Source organism: Marmota flaviventris, chromosome 5 (genome assembly GCF_047511675.1).
Source record: "Marmota flaviventris isolate mMarFla1 chromosome 5, mMarFla1.hap1, whole genome shotgun sequence".
Lineage (NCBI taxonomy): Eukaryota > Metazoa > Chordata > Mammalia > Rodentia > Sciuridae > Marmota > Marmota flaviventris.
Genome location: NC_092502.1, coordinates 113,895,091 through 113,912,912, shown reverse-complemented (window position 1 = coordinate 113,912,912; position 17,822 = coordinate 113,895,091). Strand labels below are relative to the sequence as shown.

Sequence of the window (17,822 nt, the reverse complement as noted above, 5' to 3'; positions counted from 1 at the left end):
ATTCATATTAGTTTGGAGAGAAGTAAATTTTGAAAATAATCAGCGGGGGAGGAAGGAAAGGAAAATAAAAGGGAGCCAGCCTACAGCTTCTGTCATGGAGGTATGTCCAGTGCTTGGATAACATGAAGAAATTGGTGAAAATTAGTCTTTTTTTAGTTTGTGCATTGACTCTGGCAAAGTCTGGTTCTATAGCAGATGAGAGTACTGTGTTAATGAGGCATTCCTTTATTAGATCTCAGCCTTTAAATCTTATTGGCTCAGCTGTGATTACACATGAATCTGGGTACAACAAATTTAAGGATTCTTTAATGGAAATAATAAACATTATTAAAGTTTAGTTTCATAATATTTTCATAGTCCTGCTATACTGTTTCATATTGTGTTTGTTTTTTGTGTAAATTCGGATTTATAGACAAACAGGACACTCATATTGGTAAAGATACTGCAGAAGTAATTATTTATTGACATTGGCACTTGTAGAAGATAAAAGTTTAAAAATTCAACGTGAATCCTTGCTTAGAGAATGAGGTTTTTCAGAAGTGAAAAGAACTATAGCTCTATATTTTTAGAAATATTTAGGAATTTTTGTCTATAAAGTATATGCTGAATTAAAAACATCTTAAATTTTCAGTTTTTGCATTTCTGAGAAAGAAAATTCTGAAAAATGTATAGCGATTCAAAATATGGGCTAAATGTAAAATGTTTTGAGGAAAAATTTCTCTTGTCCCAAGTAATTTAGGCTATAGAACAGGAAATAGTTTTTGGTCAATTGTTATAATTCAGTGACAGCTAGTTGGGGGTGGTGACGTGCACCTATAATTTCAGGTACTTGGGAAGGTGAGACAGGAGAATCCCAAACTCAAAGCCAGGCTGTACAACTTAGACCCTGTGTCTAAATAAAATTTTAAAAGGGAAAGGGGTAGAACTCAGTGGTAGAGCACTTACCAGGCTTGCTTGAGGCCTGGAGTGGAATTCCCAGTACCTGTCACCCACGTCGTGTGCAGGGGTAGGAATTTGGGTTTCCTTTGCGGGTTAGGGGCTGGCTGTGAAATAAAGTTAAGAAAGAGAAAATGGCCAAGAACCCACAGGACACAGAAAGTAATTTTAGAAAGTGGGGGGACCATGGCTCTCTGATCTTAAAGATCAAGCTTCCACACTGGAAAGAGAGCCAGAGAGCCTGTGCTTGCTTTATTTATATGGGAAAAGCATCAGAGGTTTTCCATGAACTGTTCTTTGCCAAATAAGGTAGGAGGTGGTGGGCTGTCCAGTTTTCAAAGGATCACTCCCAACTCCAGAGCTACCAGAGCCCTCTCCCTAGTCCAGCAAAGACAGAGGACATAAGCATTGCATAATCCATTGAGTGGGAGGAGCCACAAAATAGTTTGTAATGCCAAACCTGAATCTCCCTGGCTCAAGGCCCAGTGAAGATGCTCAAATAAGCTCAAATAATTCAGGGGTGGCATCCCACACCAGTACCAGCAACAAAAACAAAATAAAGAAAATTTAAAAAAAAAATGTAGAATAGAAAAAAAATTCCGGAGACAACTATGAAAGAGTAAATAGAAGAGTTCATGTATGTTTCATGTGTTGTATATTTATATTTGGAATATGGCTGTTGTTAAGTATTTAACCATGCTGCTCTTTATGTATGGTGGTGTAGTACAAGCAACTTAGGTGTAGTCCTCAGTGGCTTTGAATAGTTATCAATTTTAGTACCTGCCCAGTAAATCTATAGAGATTCTATGGTTATTTTCTTTTAGGGCTTGAAGAAATATTTTCCAGTCTTTGAACACCACGTTGATTTTAATTGTTACATTAATTTTAAACAGTACAGTACTAAACTATAATCTGGGTCATTAGGGGCAATAGACATTGCCATATTAATAAAAAGTATATTTGTATTAGTTTATTATTTGGAAGCTTAATCTCTGATTGATCATAGATCAACAAGATTTTTTTCTTTGTTCTTTTTAGATATACATGACAGTAGAATGTATTTTGACATATTATACATATATATAAGTAAAACTTATTCTAATTAGGATCCCATTATTGTGGTTGAATGATCAAAAAGATGTGATTTCAAAAAAATATTTAAATAGCTTAGATGCAAAGTAAACTTAAATGAACTATTCATTTGTACCTTAGAGAAAGAAAAAAAAAAACCCTGAGGTTTTTCTCTTTCTTTCTTCCTCCTTCCACCCTCCCCCCACCTTTTTTTTTGCTTGTAGTGCTGGTGATATAATCCAGGGTCTCGTGCCTACTAGACAAATGCTCTAATATTGAGCTACACCTCTCAGCCCTGATTTTTGCATCTTATAGGTTAAAAAAAAAAAAAAACCCAAAGAGATCCATAAAGAAATTATATTGATTCTATGATGGTTCTTTGTCAAAATAGAAATACTTTGCTGTTTTTTGAATATTTAACAAAGTGTGAAGTGCCCAAAGTTTAAAATAATTTGTACACAGTATTGAATTGTAGATGTAAAATTTTTTCTTAATTTACTTCTACTCTCCAAAAGTTAATGTTTAAAACTTTCAGAATGTCCTTCCAGATTCTTCTGTGCATGAATGATTTACAAAAATGTTTTCAGTATTCTATGTACTATTTAAAGTTATCCTTTTTTTACTCAATATTTATTGAAGGCATATATCATTTAAATGTATTTTTTACATGTATTTCTTGCCTCTTTTGGCTGCTTAATAACATTCAGTTGTTTGGATTAATCAGAGAATATTTAACAAGCACTATTAAGGTATATTAATCCCCCCATCATTTTTTACTAGTATAGTTTAACCTTTTAATGAAACTCTTGTAATATGTGTAGGTGTACTTTTTCTTATTTCCTAAGAATACATTTTTAAAAGTAATATGTTGGGTATACAGTTAACATTATTTATATATGTTGTCAAAATTGTCATCTAGGAAGGTTATATAATTACATAGGATAGTGGGTTTATCTACATATGCTTGCTAATGCTTATATTATCAGTTTTAAAAATGTTTGCCAATCTGTTATAAATAATAACAATTTGATCTTTTAAGTTCTTTATATTTGATTTAATGAGGTGACCATTTTAAATTCTGTTTTATTTCATTTTAGGAGTTATATGTTTATTGTGCTTTATTTTGTTTTCTGTAGAGGCCATCTTGATTTGGAAGAAGTCTTATTTATTTATTTAGTTAGTTAGTTTTATTTGTATATGACAGCAGAATGCATTACAATTCATATTACACACATAGAGCACAATTTTTCATATCTCTGGTTGTATACATAGTATATTCACACCAATTCATGTCTTCATACCTGTACTTTGGATAATAATGGTCATCATATTCCACCATCATTAATAACCCCATGCCCTACCCCCTTCCCCTCCAACCTCTCTGCCCTATCTAGAGTTAGTCTATTCTTCCCATGCTCCCGCTCTCTATCCCACTATGAATCAGCCTCCTTATATCCAAGAAAACATTCAGCATTTGGTTTTATGGGATTAGTTAACTTCACTTAGCATTATCTTCTCTAACTCCATCCGTTTACCTGTAAATGCCATGATTTTATTCTCTTTTATTGCTGAGTAATATTTGGAAGAAGTCTTAACTTCTAAAAACATTGTTGATGATATCCTTTGTCATATATTTTATGTGGTTTAATATGCCAGTCTTTCATGATTTCTAAGTTTGGTTGTTTTTACAAAAAATAAAGTTAAGACTCAATACAAATGTATTAATTAATTATAATGTAAGAGTAGCAGTTTTTAACTTGGGCTCTATAGGCTTGTAAATATTCTGAGGATGGATTTATTGTCCATAAATACAGATTAACAACAAAATTGGAAATTATGTGTATGGTTTTATTTTTTTTAGTAATAGGTTCAATCAAGTTCATCTGGTTCTCAAAGAGGTTCATGTGACTCATGTCTGTATGCCCCCTTGTATTATACAGTCAGTGCTAATGATTTGAATATAATTGGAGTGTATCCCCCAAGGGTTTTTGTGTTGGAGGCTTGGTCTTCATTGGCAAACTTTAAGAGGTAGTCGGGCCTAGAGGGAGGTTGTTGGGTCATTGAAGGGCTCTACCCTAAGAGAAAATCAACATAGTACTTATGGGGCTCTAGTTAGTCCTCATAAGAGAGTTGTTATAAAAGCAATCTGGCCCCTCCCTGGTCTCTCTGGCTTTTCCTTTCTGTAACTCATCTGCAGCTAACCCTTACCAGGGGCTGAATAGTTGGGGATACCTGGATTTAGACGTTCAGCCTCCAAAACTGTGAGCTAAATAAATCTTTTTTCTTTACAAAGTACTCAGTGCCAGATATTTTATTATAGCAATGGAAAATGTACTAATAAATATCACATATATTTTTAATACCCTTCTTCATCATTTGACATTCATAGGTAGTGTGATCTTCCAATTCCCATACAGGAATTGAAAAGAGAAAAAAGCAATGTAATTTCTTACTAATAGGAACAAAGAATATAAAACAGAAAATTATTGTAATAGAATATTTTTGTCATAATCTCATTAGAAAATGGTGCTAAGTAGTTTCAGGCTGCACGTAGGTATTATCTGAAGGACTTAAAAAAATTTGATGCCAAGCTGGGATTGTGGCTCAGCGGTAGACAGCTTGCCTAGCAAGGGCGGGGTCCGGGTTTGATCCTCAGCACCACATAAAAATAAAGGCATTGTGTTATTCCATCTACACCTAAAACATAAATATATAAAAAATTTGATGCCTAATTTAAAATTAAACATGTATGTACATAATTTCCTCCCCTAAGTGTATATCCAATAGACATGAAACCATGTCTGCAAAATGAATTGGGAGATTTGTGACAACTTTATAGACCCCAAATGAAAACATCACATTAGAAATAGGCATCTGGAGAATAGAGGTATTAAATGGATGGAGGATATGTATGTATAATGAAAGTGTCCTGTATTTTGATTGGGGTATTTCTCTCTCTCTCTCTCTCTCTCTCTCTCTCTCTATATATATATATATATATATATATATATATATATATAAATAATTTATTTAGTTATAGTTGGACACAATACCTTTATTTTATTTGTTTATTTTTATGTGGTGCTGAGGATCGAACCCAGCGCCTTGCACTTGCTAGGTGAGCACTCTACCGCTGAGCCACAACCCCAGCCCTTGATTGGGTTATGCTTTACTTAAGTATAATTTGTATATTTAAGACTGTGAATTTCACTATATTTAAATTTTGCCTCAAGAAACAGGAACCAAAGCAAAAATACTGCTGTCCAGGTTGTACATTCCAGAGATTCTGATTTTATTGTTTTACGGTGTTGGTTTCTTATGTGTAGCCAGAATTCTTAGATTCTTGCCCTTGGATGTAGACCCATCATGAATGCATTTGCTACATATGCAGACTGATACAGGTATACAATATTGGCAACTAAATTGTAATTAAGAGAGGCTTTGCCATTTGTTATATAAGATTTTATGAGACGGAGAAACAACTCTTGGTAAAATTTCAAACAAAACAAAGTTGAATCTTCCCTTCATTTACTGAATATTTATAGTCTCTAAAAACAGTATGTAAATAACAAAACAACAACAAAAACACACCTTTGGGTTTTTTCTAGCTTCATGAATGAAGGATGTTTTAAAGTTGTATAAGACTGACTCCCTCCATTACATTAACCTTCCCTGATCTGTGGCAGATCCATTTACTGTGACAACTGAAAATTTCTCCATGTATTTCAATAATGACCCTTTTGAAAGTCACTATTGGACTGACTTCTTTGCACATTGCTATCTGGATTGTGTTTAATTTTATGCTAAAAGGGGAAATTTTAAACATCTAATGAAACATCTGAACTTCAGCTGCACAATCCCTTGTGTAATTTTGGATTCAGAAAGTTCTAAATACTGAACTTCTTTTTCCTAAATCACTTTTTGGGTAAAATCTGACCTACACTGAACTATAATGTGAGGCTGATTTTAGTATTTATCATTTTTCATTAGAATTATCATTTGTACATTTTATACTTCCTTACAGAGATATTCTGTTTGTTTGGTTTTGTCCTTTTTATGCACAGTCTAGTAGTTTGGCAGTAGTTCTAAAGTGGTTGAGGTGTAACAACAACAACAAAAAAGGTAGAACAGGTGTATAGCAGTGGCTATGACAATTATAGATATTATGTTTATGTGACTTTTTTCAGTGTTTAAGTTTATATTGGGTCAAGTCTTCAGGTGTAGCTCTCTTAGAAATGCAAAATTCCCTTTTTAGAATAGATTTTGAGCTTTTTGGGATGGGTGAAAAATCGGAGATAGAGTGATTTGCAAAGTAATGGGTGATAATATTTATATTGCATTTTTTATTTATTTGAAAAAAATTGTTTTCCAGATTTTCAATTCAGAAGTGTTGGTAGAAGTAAAATGTATCAGTAGGACTCCTTGGATAAAAGTAATAGGAATCAATAAAAATAGGGTAATATGAAGGGTGTGGTGGTGTCTTAGTGACACTGAAAGACTAGAATGCAGTTGACCTCAGAAAGAAGTTAGAACAAATAACTATATATAAAGTCATCAGAAACACAGTACCATTCATCTTTTATATTTTTCTCTCTTCAGATGAACATTCTGTTTCTATGTCCATATGGTAGAAGGCACCACCTCTACAGATTCTGGCTTCAGATATCACAGTTCACTAACTGCAGAAACAGACCTGCTATTTTTCAGTCTCACACATCCTGGGGAGAGAAAAAATGATTGACTATCTTGAGTCAGGTACCTGTCTCTTTTCCAATCTGCCAGAACCAGGTGGACACTGTTAACCTGGCACTAAAATAGATGTTAGGTGGTCACTCCTTTCAAATGGAAGAAGAGTCTTTGGAGCAGGGCTGCTGTATTGGGCAGGTTATTTATTTTCATGTGTCTGCTTGCCAAGCTGTATACTCATAGGGCTGTAGTTTTAAAATTGTACAACAGTATTTTATGGGTTTGTGGTGACCTTTTTTTCAGAGAAAGGAATCATAGTGACTTAAGAGTCTGTTTTAGGGCTGGGGATGTGGCTCACGCGGTAGTGCGCTTGCCTGGCATGCGTGTGGCCCGGGTTCGATCCCCAGCACCATATACAAACAAAGATGTTGTGTCCGCCGAAAACTAAAAAATAAATATTAAAAAAAAAAATCTCGCTCTCTCTTAAAAAAAAAAAAAGAGTCTGTTTTAATAGTGTCTGATATGTCCTTTTTTCTCTCTTGGCGTAGCCAAAATCTATCTCAGTTTTGAAAATTTAGAATGGTTCTAAATTTGGGCGTTGGAGTTTTATTGAAGAAAAACAAAAATCCATATGCATATCAGTGTTTTCTCACCAGGAATATTGAAAAAGGAATTACTATGTGGTCCTTGAAATTTTTGGACATTTTGAAGATGACTGACCTTACACTAGTTTGAGAACCATTAATGTTATGGAAAGGCTGTTATACGTCAAATCTTAAAAGACTTGGTATCAAAGATCTCTCTCTTATTCTGTGACCTTTTTGTGTTTCAGCCTGCATCAGAGTTTAATGCATGTGAATGAACTTGACAGTAAGCACAAAGACTCTTATTAAAGAATATTTGTTACTTAAAAGTACTCTAAATATAATGCTGCCTTTTCTTTTTTAAAACTTTTCTTTTTCTTTTTTTGAGATGGGATTTTGTTGTGTTCTCCAGGCTGGCCTTGAACTCCTGGGCTCTAGTGAATTTCCTGCCTTAGCCTCCTGTGTAAATGGGATAACAGGCTTGTGCCATCACTCCTTCCTGGATCAAAATCATGTTTGATTAGTGGAAGAACCTGAGAATTTTTTTTTCCTTCCTGTGTACATCTGTGACACTAGTTTACTACAAAATAAATGAATATTTGGCCCTAAGAAATGTTTTGGATGGTTTAATAGAATTATGGCTGTTATGCCTAATGTAGATCTGAATCCTCCTAAAGGTGAAGGTTTTTTAAAAATAAGACTTTAATTGCTGTGCACCATGCACAGGCTGAGGCAAGAGGATTGAAAGTTCAGAGCCAGCCTTAGCAAATTTAGCGAGACCCTGAGCAACTCATCAAGATCTTGTCTGTAAGTAAAAAATATAGGGATGTAGCTCAGTGGCCTGGGTTCAATCCCTGGTACCAAAAAAAAAAAAAAAAAAAAAGCTAAGCAAGTTGGTGATTTTTTTTTTTTTTCCCTAAGTTGTCAATGGATCTTTTCCTTCCTTCCTTCCTTTATAAGCATGCAGTGCTGAGGATCAAACCCAGGCCTCACACATGTCAGGCAAGCACTGTATCACTGAGCCACAACTCCAGCCACAGTTGGTAATATTTTTTAAGCTTTACCAAAAAGTGTTAATAGTTAACCTTTAGAAATTCTTGAGGGGCTGGCCATGTAGCTCAGTTATAAATTGTAAGCATGGGGCCCTGGGTTTGATCTCTACTCCCCCCCCCCCCCCCAAAAAAAAAGCCTTTCTTTAAGAACATGGTATGGAGAGTGATCTACGTTTCTTTGGAAAGTTTGTAATGTTTATAATAATTCCCAGTGTAATTTAACCCCTAAACAAACAACAGATTACAGAAAAATGAGTATTTCTAACTGTTCTGCTAATTCTTACCTTTTTTCAGTTGTTTCCTCATGGTTCCTGATTTTTTCCCCTATCCTGTTCTTTCAAATTGAAGGGAAAATAGACTTATAAAGAAATTCACCTTAAAAAATTAGGGCCTTGTCTTTTCCAGGTGAATTTGTGTTTTAATGGAGTTTGTTTGAAGAGGGCCCAGGAGAAATAACTAGTAGTGGGATTTCATGCGTTTATGGCACCCACATCCAGGATGCTGAAATCAGAACATGATTTTCAGAAGGTCTAGCTCAGTTTCCAGGATGATGGACACACTGCATAAAAACATTTCATTTATAATCAACTTTATTTAAAATGCCACTTAAAAGAACCAAAGAAGTAATTAGTATGTTGAAGTAGGCAGAATTTATTTGAGTAGTAAAGGTAAGGGTAAATTGGGAAGAAATTGTAAAGGTTTTGGGGAGTGAGCAATTTTAAAATTGTAATGGGGGAAAGGAATTTTAAAGAAAAGATCAGGTGCCAGTGATCAGGTGCTGACTGCATTGGATTCAAAATTGGATTGGAATCTCTTGTGTTAATTCATAAAAGTGGCATTAACTGGCATCCTAATATTTTTCATTGAAACATTTTTTCTTAATTCAGGTATAATTCATGCATCATACAATTCTCTCTTGTAAAGTTTACAGTTTTTGTTTTTCAAGTATTTATGAAGTTATGCAACCATCATCACTAATTCCAAAGCAGTTTTATCAGTCCCTCAAAAAAACCTATATATTCATTAGAAGTAATTCCTCCTTCTTCCCTGACCTCAGTCAGATCTTGCCAACAACTAGTCTACTTTCTATCTTATGAATTTGCCTATTCAAGGTATTTCATAAAAATGAATTAATATAACATGTAGCCTTTGTGTCTGCTTTCTTGGTATTTTATATCTATTTAAAAAAATATACACACACACATATTTAGTTGTAGTTGGACACAATACCTTTATTTATTTTTATGTGGTGCTGAAGATTGAACCTAGCATCTCACACGTGCTAGGCGAGCAATCTACCACTGAGGCACAACCCCAGCCCTATTTTATCCTTTTATATAGCTAAATGATATTTCACATATTTTGCATGACATTTTGTTTATCTGTTTGTTAATCCATGAACCTTTGGGTTATTTATACATTTTGTTCACTGTGAATAATGCTGCTGGGAATGTTAGTTGCAAGTTTTTCTGAAAATATGCATTTTCAGTCTGCTTATTTATATATCTAGGATTGAAATTGTTGACTATCTTTTGGTACCAGCGATTAAACCCGAGTGCTTAAACACCAAGCACTTCCCCAGCCCCCTTTTATATTTTATTAGAGACAGGGTCTCGCTGAATTGCTCAGGGCCTTGCTAAGTTGCTGAGGCTAGGTTTGAACTTATGATCCTCCTGCCCCAGCCTCCTGAGTTGCTGGGATTATAGACATGTGTCACCATGCCTGACTCCTTTGCCCATTTTTGAGTTTTTGTTTTGCTTTCTTATATTTGAGTTATGAGAGTTCTTTACATCTTAAGGATACAAGCCCATTATCAACTATATGGTTTAAAATATTTTCTCCCATTCTATGGGTTGTCTTTACTTTTTCTTATGTTGCTGTTCTTTTTAATTTTAGTGAGAGAGAATGTTTGTAGTATTTGTTTTATTCTTGAACATGACACAGCTTCTTAATTGAAGAAATATTTTGTTTCTAGTTAACTAGGTTTTTAAAAAAATATTTTTCAATTGTAGTTGGACACAATACCTTTTATTTATTTATTTTTACGTGGTGTTGAGGATGGAACCCACGGCCTCGCACGTGCTAGGCGAGCGCTCTACCGTTGAGCCACAACCCTAACTAGGATTTTTATCAAGGATTTTTAATCAAGAATGGATGTGGATAATTATTTAGATGATCTTTGGGTATTTGTTGAGAGGATCCATTTTGTCTCCTTTTGCATCTTTTTATGTGATACATTGTTATTGGATTTTCCTCATTTTTATTTATCATGGCATTTAGAATCAGTTCTGCTATTATGTTTAATACTGCTGCATATAATAAGTTGCTTTATCATTTAGGATTTTTTTCCTTTTTTTCTGAGACAAGTTTTGCTGTGTTGTCCAGGCTGGCCTCAAACTTCTGGCTCAAGTGATTCTCCCATCTCTGCTCCCCAGGTACCTGGGACTACAGAGTGCACAACCAGGCCTAACTCTAATTTAGGGTGTTTTCTTGAGTCCAAAGGTTACATGATTCCTTTATTGTGAAAGATGTTGATATCAGAATTATATTGAATTTATTATGTGAATTGGAAAGTTTTGTTTCTTATGAGTCTTAAACCTTGTGATCAAATTACAATACTTGGAATTTTGCAAACACTTAGGTGCATATTGTCTTTTAGAGAAGGAATTTTGATGTACTTCATTCATGACTGAATGACTGCCTGCTTGCCTTTCTTTTTTTTTTTTTTTTCTCCCCTTCCCATACTGGGGATTGAACCCAGGGGTGCACTATCACTGAGCTACATTCCTAGCCCTTTTAAATTTATTTTATTTTTGTGATACTGGGAATTGAACCTGGGGGCTCAACCAATGAGCTATATTCCACCCTCTTTATTATTATTTTTAAAAAATTTGAGGCATGGTCTCACTAAGTTTGCCCAGGTTGCTTCCGCCTCTAGAGTAGCTGGAATTATAGACATGCAATCCCACACATGGGATTGTACCTGGCCATGATTTTTATTTTTTGAGAAAATTTTATAAAATGAGATGTGAGCTTAGATCATCTATTGGATTTAGTAATATACAAGCCATTGGTGACCTTTGAGGCATAGTTTCCATTGAAACAATGTAACAAAAATGTGATTGGAGTGGATTTAAGAATAATTAGTGGAATAATTGAAGACAGTAATGTGGACAACTTTTTTGAGAAATTTTGTCACAAAGAATAGAGTTAAGGTTGGTAGCTGGAAAAACAGGTGTTTTCTGGAGAAGTTCTTTTTAAGATAGAAGAGTAATACATACATGCTTGGTATAGCTTATGGTGAAAATCAGTTGTTACTTAGAGTTTTTTTTTTTTTTTTTCATGGTGCTAAAGATTAAAACAAGGTCTTCCAAATGCTAAAGCACATGCTTTACTACTAAACTATATACCTAGCCCCACCTAAGACTTTCTTTATAGAGATAGACTTAACCTTTCCCTTGATAAGATATTAATTCAATCATCATGTTCCTATCAAGGTTTCCTAGATTGTACTTAATGATTTTGTGATGAAAAGGAAGTTTTTACAAGCTCCTAACAAAATAAAGGAGATTGGGAATTATTCTAGCATAGATAAAAACACTACTAAGTAAAGAAGTGAGGGAATGCATGTAAGGAAGTTACTCCTGCCATAGTATTGTTTGTAGTGGGGAAGAGTTTAGAATCCACTCAAGACTGAGAAAGCTGTAGATTTGAATTAATGTCATGATTTAATATCTCTCCTACATTAAGCAACATTGTGAATATACATGTTTGTGTTACACATTGCCACATGTTTGCCTCTATATACACTTTTAGTTGACTTACTGAAATTAAACCCAGACACAATTCCATTCTAGGATGAAATTTGCTCACAGATTTTTCTCTTTTGCATTGTTTCACCTTCTCCAGTAAACTGTTTTGAGCTGTTTATTTTCTCATTCCCTCCCAATGCTTCCTTCAGATTATAGAATGAATCAGTGCCACTCTTAAAGAGTTAATTTAGTTTGCGATATTTATATTTGTAGTCTTATCTAATTGTGGAATGAAAGACTTTCTCTATAAAAATAATCTGAGGAACTCCTGTTATGTTGGTCCTCTTAAACTGAGGTGGAGGAGAATTCTATAGGTGATTCTTCTATCTTGATCAACTTTCTTCCACAAAGGGGTGAGACTGGGTATCTTACACTTTTTCTGTAAATTGAATGGCTTAATCTATACTGGGAATCTACTGAAATTCCTACTTCTGATTAGAATAAAGGAGGAAATGAGACCTTTGTATCTGGTAACAACAAAAATCTGAAAAGAGTAAAAACCACACAAAAACATGGCTAGCAAAAATGGGTGGATGTAAGGAAGAGTTAGTGATCTGAATTCCAGAGATACATAAGCCCTGTATAGGTGACTATAGCATTTTCCCTTCCTGGAGAGAGGTACCTGGTAGTACAGGTAGAAGGAGAAGTAGGAATGACATAAATGGGAAGACACTGAAGGGACAAAAATAAGTTATCTGATGCTTGAATGACCTTGTGGGCTTTAGGGGAGGGATGAGAACCCAACAGAGCCCCAAAGTAAAAATGAAATAATTAAGCCTAATCATTCCATTATCTTCCCTCCTTGGATTTTGCCAAGAAGCAGCAGTATAGCAGGGAGTTGAAAAGTGTAGAGAAACTGTCATATTCATATACTTACCAATAATGAATTAATAACATTCATAAAATGCCACAGAAAACTAAGCACAAATATACCAGATACAAATCAGTAAACACTGATAACCATGATTCAACTAAGCGATCTTGTACAATTACTGAATACCACCTAATAGTCATGGGCCTATGTGAATAGCAGTAGCCCTTATTCAGCATTTTTACTTAAGAACTTGTTTAGAAAGATTGTCCCTATGCAAAATTTCTCTTAATTCTAGCCAAATGTAAGTTGTGTCTCCTTTAGTAAATGTGAAAATATAATTTACAAAATTTTAAAAACCTTTACAGTAACTTTCCTGTGCTCATATATGAATACATGACCAGTGTAACCCCACATATGTTCACCCACGAGAATGGGATCTAAATTGGAATGGGTTGCACCCCTTGTATATATGTCAAAAATATCCTACTATCATCTATATCTAAAAACAACAAAATAAAAAACACTTTATAGTGATTTTACTTTTCATTTCCAAACTGGAAATTGAACTCAGTGGCCCTTTACTACTGAGCTACATCTCAAGTACTTTTGTTTTTATTTTTGAGACAGTCTTGATAAGTTGCTGAGGCTGAACTTGAACTTGGCAGTCCTCCTGCCTCAGTCTCCCAAGTCACTGGGATTATAGGTGTGCATCACCATGCCCAGCTGCTTTTCAATTTTTGTAGTGATTTTCAAACTGAGACTAGTCAAAATAATCCTCAGTAGAGAATGGAGAGAGTTAAAGAAAGGATGGTGTCTTTGGTATAGATCAAATAAGAATGACTATGTAGGGGCTGGGGTTGTGGCTCAGCGGTAGAGTGTTCACCTAGCATGTGTGAGGCCCAGGGTTCAATCCTCAGCACCACATAAAAATAAATAAACAAAATACAGGTATTGGTACAACTAAAAAATAAATATTTTTAAAAAGAAAATGTCTATGTATTTATTGGTTATTTGTTTATTTTTTGTTAATTACTTTCAGTGGGTTATATTGGAGGAAAAACAACAGAATATTAAGAAAAGGAATACAAAACAAAACAATGAGGCACACCATAATGTAACGATTACACAAAGTCAGAAATTTGAAGTGAAATGATATATGTTCATCACAATTAGCACTGTTTTCATTCAACTTATTAGACAAAAAATGTAGACTATTTATTGATTCATTCAGTTCTTAACTCATTTTCTATGAGTATTGTTTCTTTTTTCTTAGAAGTTTTAAAATTCATTTATTTATTTAGGTACACAGCAAAATGCATTTTGATTCATTGTACACAATTGCAGCACAACTTTTCATTTCTCTGGTTGTACACAATGTAGCATTGCACCATATGCATAGTCATACATTTATTTAGGGTAATGATGTCCACTTCATTCCACCATCTTTCCTGCCCCCATCCTCCCTCCCCATCTCTCCCTCCTCTTTTCCCAGTCAGTATTCCTCCATTTTTCCTCATCTCTCCCCCTCCCCCATTATGGATCAGCATTTACTTTTCAGAGAGAACATTTGGCCTTTGGATTTTGGGGATTGGCTTACTTCACTTAGCATGATATTCTCTACCTCCATTCATTTACCTGCAAATGCCATAATTTTATTATCTTTTAATGTTGAGTAATATTCCATTGTGTATATATACCACAGTTTCTTTATCCATTCATATATTGAAAGGCATGTAGGTTGGTTCCACAGTTTAGCTATTGTAAATTGAACTGCTATAAACATTGATGTGGCTGAGTTACTATAGTATGCTGATTTTAAGTCCTTTGGGTATAGACCAGGGAGTGGGATAGCTGGGTCAAATGATGGTTCCATTCTAAGTTTTCTAAGGAATCTGTACTGCTTTACAGATTGTTTGCACTAATTTGCAGTCTCACTAGCAATCTATGAGTGTGCTCCCCCCCTCCCCCCACATCCTTACCAACATTTATTGTTGTCTGTATTCTTGATAACTGCCATTCTGACTGGTGTGAGAGGTATATGATCAACCCAAACGGAGACAAGAGGACATACACAATTTAAACTGATCAATTTCAAACAAGGAAATAGAAGATGCCATCAAAAGCCTACCAACCAAGAAAAGCCCAGGACCGGACGGATTTACCACTGAGTTCTACAAGACCTACAAAGAAGAATTAATACCAATACTCTTCAAGTTATTCCATGAAATAGAAAAGGAAGGGACCCTTCCAAACTCATTCTACGAAGCAAGTATCATCCTGATACCCAAAACCAGGCAGAGACACATCAAGGAAAGAAACTTCAGGCCAATATCCCTGATGAACATTGATGCAAAAATTATCAATAAAATTCTGGCAAATCGCATACAGAAACATATTTTAAAAATAGTGCACCAAGATCAAGTGGGGTTTATTCCAGGGCTGCACTGTTGGTTCAACATATGGAAATCAATAAGTATAATTCATCACACCAATAGACTTAAATCATGTGTTTATAGAAATTGATGCAGAGAAAGCATTTGACAAAATACAGCACCTTTTCATGTTCAAAACACTAGAAAAACTAAGGATAGTGGGAATATACCTCAACATTTTAAAAGCTATTGATGCTAAACACAAGGCCAACATCATTCTAAATGGAGAAAAATTGGAAACATTCCCTCTAAAAACTGGAGCAAGACGGGGATGCCCTCTTTCACCACTTCTATTCAACATAGTCCTTGAAACTCTAGCCAGAGCAATTAGACAAAAGAAATTAAAGGTGTACAAAAGGAAAAGAAGAACTCAAACTATCATTATTTACTGATGACATGATTCTATACTTAGAGGATCTAAAAAACTCTTATCAGAAAACTTCTAGAATAATTAATGAATTCAGCAAAGTAACAGGATATAAAATCAATACCCAGGCCCTTCTGAACCTATGGAGGTTAATGCCAACCGAGCCTTCATAGGCAGTGGCCATAGGATTGAAACGGGGCTTGGGAGAGCCAGTCAGGACCCACCTGTTGCATTGGTCACCTAGCAAAGGGAACGAACTGTCACCATTTGCATGGGATGCCACCATGGCAGAGAACTGACGTCACCAGAATGCGGCGGAGGAGATAGCTCCATTGAAACCAGCGGCGACAGGTGTGTAACCCCCTAGCCTCCCCTCTCCACACAGCGGGGAAACCTTAAGGGCCCCTCCCAGCTCTCCCGTAAGGGCCCCTCCAAGCTCTCCCGTGAGCACGATAGCCAGACTGAGGGAATCAGGAGTGGCGTGGGACCCGCGGCGCGGAACTCCCGGCTACCACCCCCACCAGTACTGACAACTGAGGTCTCTTGCACCAGCTACCGGGGGCGTGGCTACCGGAGGGCAAGCAAAATTCGCTGAGGGTTCTCAGCCCCAAGCTCTACAAACTTAGGGTCTGAGGGAATGGCAGACAGGGAGAGTGTGCCCAGTCATTCATGAAAATAGGGCTCCTGAGAGCAGCAGACCTGCCGTGTAGCCAGTATTGTGGTGAGCGTCACTGGTGAGCAGGGCCTGGCTTGAGGAAAAGTGGGGAAGTGACTAGACACAAGAGAAGGACCTAGGCACTCAGGATTGGAGACCCGCCCAGTCTGGGAGGAGGAGCTGCTGCACAGTGATTGGTTCCCGCGTATTGAGGAGAAGCTTGGCCTGGTGGGAACAGCTCCACCTACTGGAAGAGAAATTAATCAAACTCTAAGATTGCATTTATTAATTTCTTTTTTAATTTGGGTTTTTTTTCATTTTCATTTTTTTGTTTTTTAAATTTTTTTAAATTATTTTTTTAATTTTAATTTTTTAAATTTTTTTTCTTTTCTATTTTTTTCTTTTGTCTTTTCTTTTCAATTTTCTTATTCCCCCTTCCTTGAATTCTACCTGCTTACTCTCATTCTCTTTAGTGACTTCTTCCCTTCCCTTCTAATACCTTTCCTTCCAAGCATCAAATAAATTTATAGGAGTAAACAGTAACCCAGCAGTCAAACAGAACAAGAAGTAACATGAGCAGCATGAAAAAGCAAGGAAGAAAAGGAGTACAAACAATGCAGGACAGCCTAAATATTCAGGAGGACCTAGAGGCATCAGAAAAATGGTCAAATAAAGAACTCAAGGATTACCTTAGACAGATGGAATGGAACCTTAAAGAGGATATGAGACAGCAAATTCAAACAGTGAAAGAACACATTAAAAATGAATTACATAAACAGATAAAAGAAGAAATTAAGCATCTTTATCAGGAGATAGAGATTATAAAAAAAATCAAACAATAATTCTAGAAAAGAAGGAAAGTATAAACCAAATTAAAAACTCAAATGAGAGTATCACTAACAAGAGTGGAGCAAGTAGAAGCCAGAACGTCAGATAATGAAGACAAAATATATCATCTTGAAAAGAGTCTAGCCAACTCAGAAAGGCTGGTAAAAAATCACGAGAAAAACATCCAAGAGATATGGGATAACATTAAAAAAACCAAACTTAAGAGTCATCGGGATAGAGGAAGGTATAGAGGTTCAAACCAAGGGAATGAGCAATCTGCCGAATGAAATAATTATAGAAAACTTTCCAAAAATAAAAAAGGAAACGGATGTACAAATTGTTGATGCATACAGGACACCGAGCATACAAAATCACAGTAGACCAACACCAAGACACATTGTTATGAAGATATCCAATATACAGAACAAAGAGAAAATATTAAAAGCTACAAGAGAAAGGAGGCAGATTACATTCAGGGCTAAACCAATAAGGTTAACAACGGATTTTTCATCACAGACGCTGAAAGCGAGAAGATCCTGGAACAACGTATTTCAAACACTGAAAGACAATGGATGCCAACCAAGA

At 35.5% G+C, this 17,822-nt stretch overlaps 1 protein-coding gene across 6 annotated transcripts in view; it reads left to right on the top strand.

Moving 5' to 3' along the window:
- The window catches only part of Erbin (erbb2 interacting protein), a 137,417-nt gene that overhangs the window by 26,517 nt on the left and 93,078 nt on the right, over window positions 1-17,822 (top strand). The window contains exon 1 of one of the 6 annotated variants that reach the window (XM_071612552.1): window positions 6,619-6,762. The exons of the other annotated variants lie outside the window; for them this stretch is intronic. The gene's annotated coding sequence lies outside the window, so the exon portion shown is untranslated. Of the gene's footprint in view, window positions 1-6,618; window positions 6,763-17,822 lie in introns of those variants that run through there. 6 annotated transcript variants of the gene reach the window in all.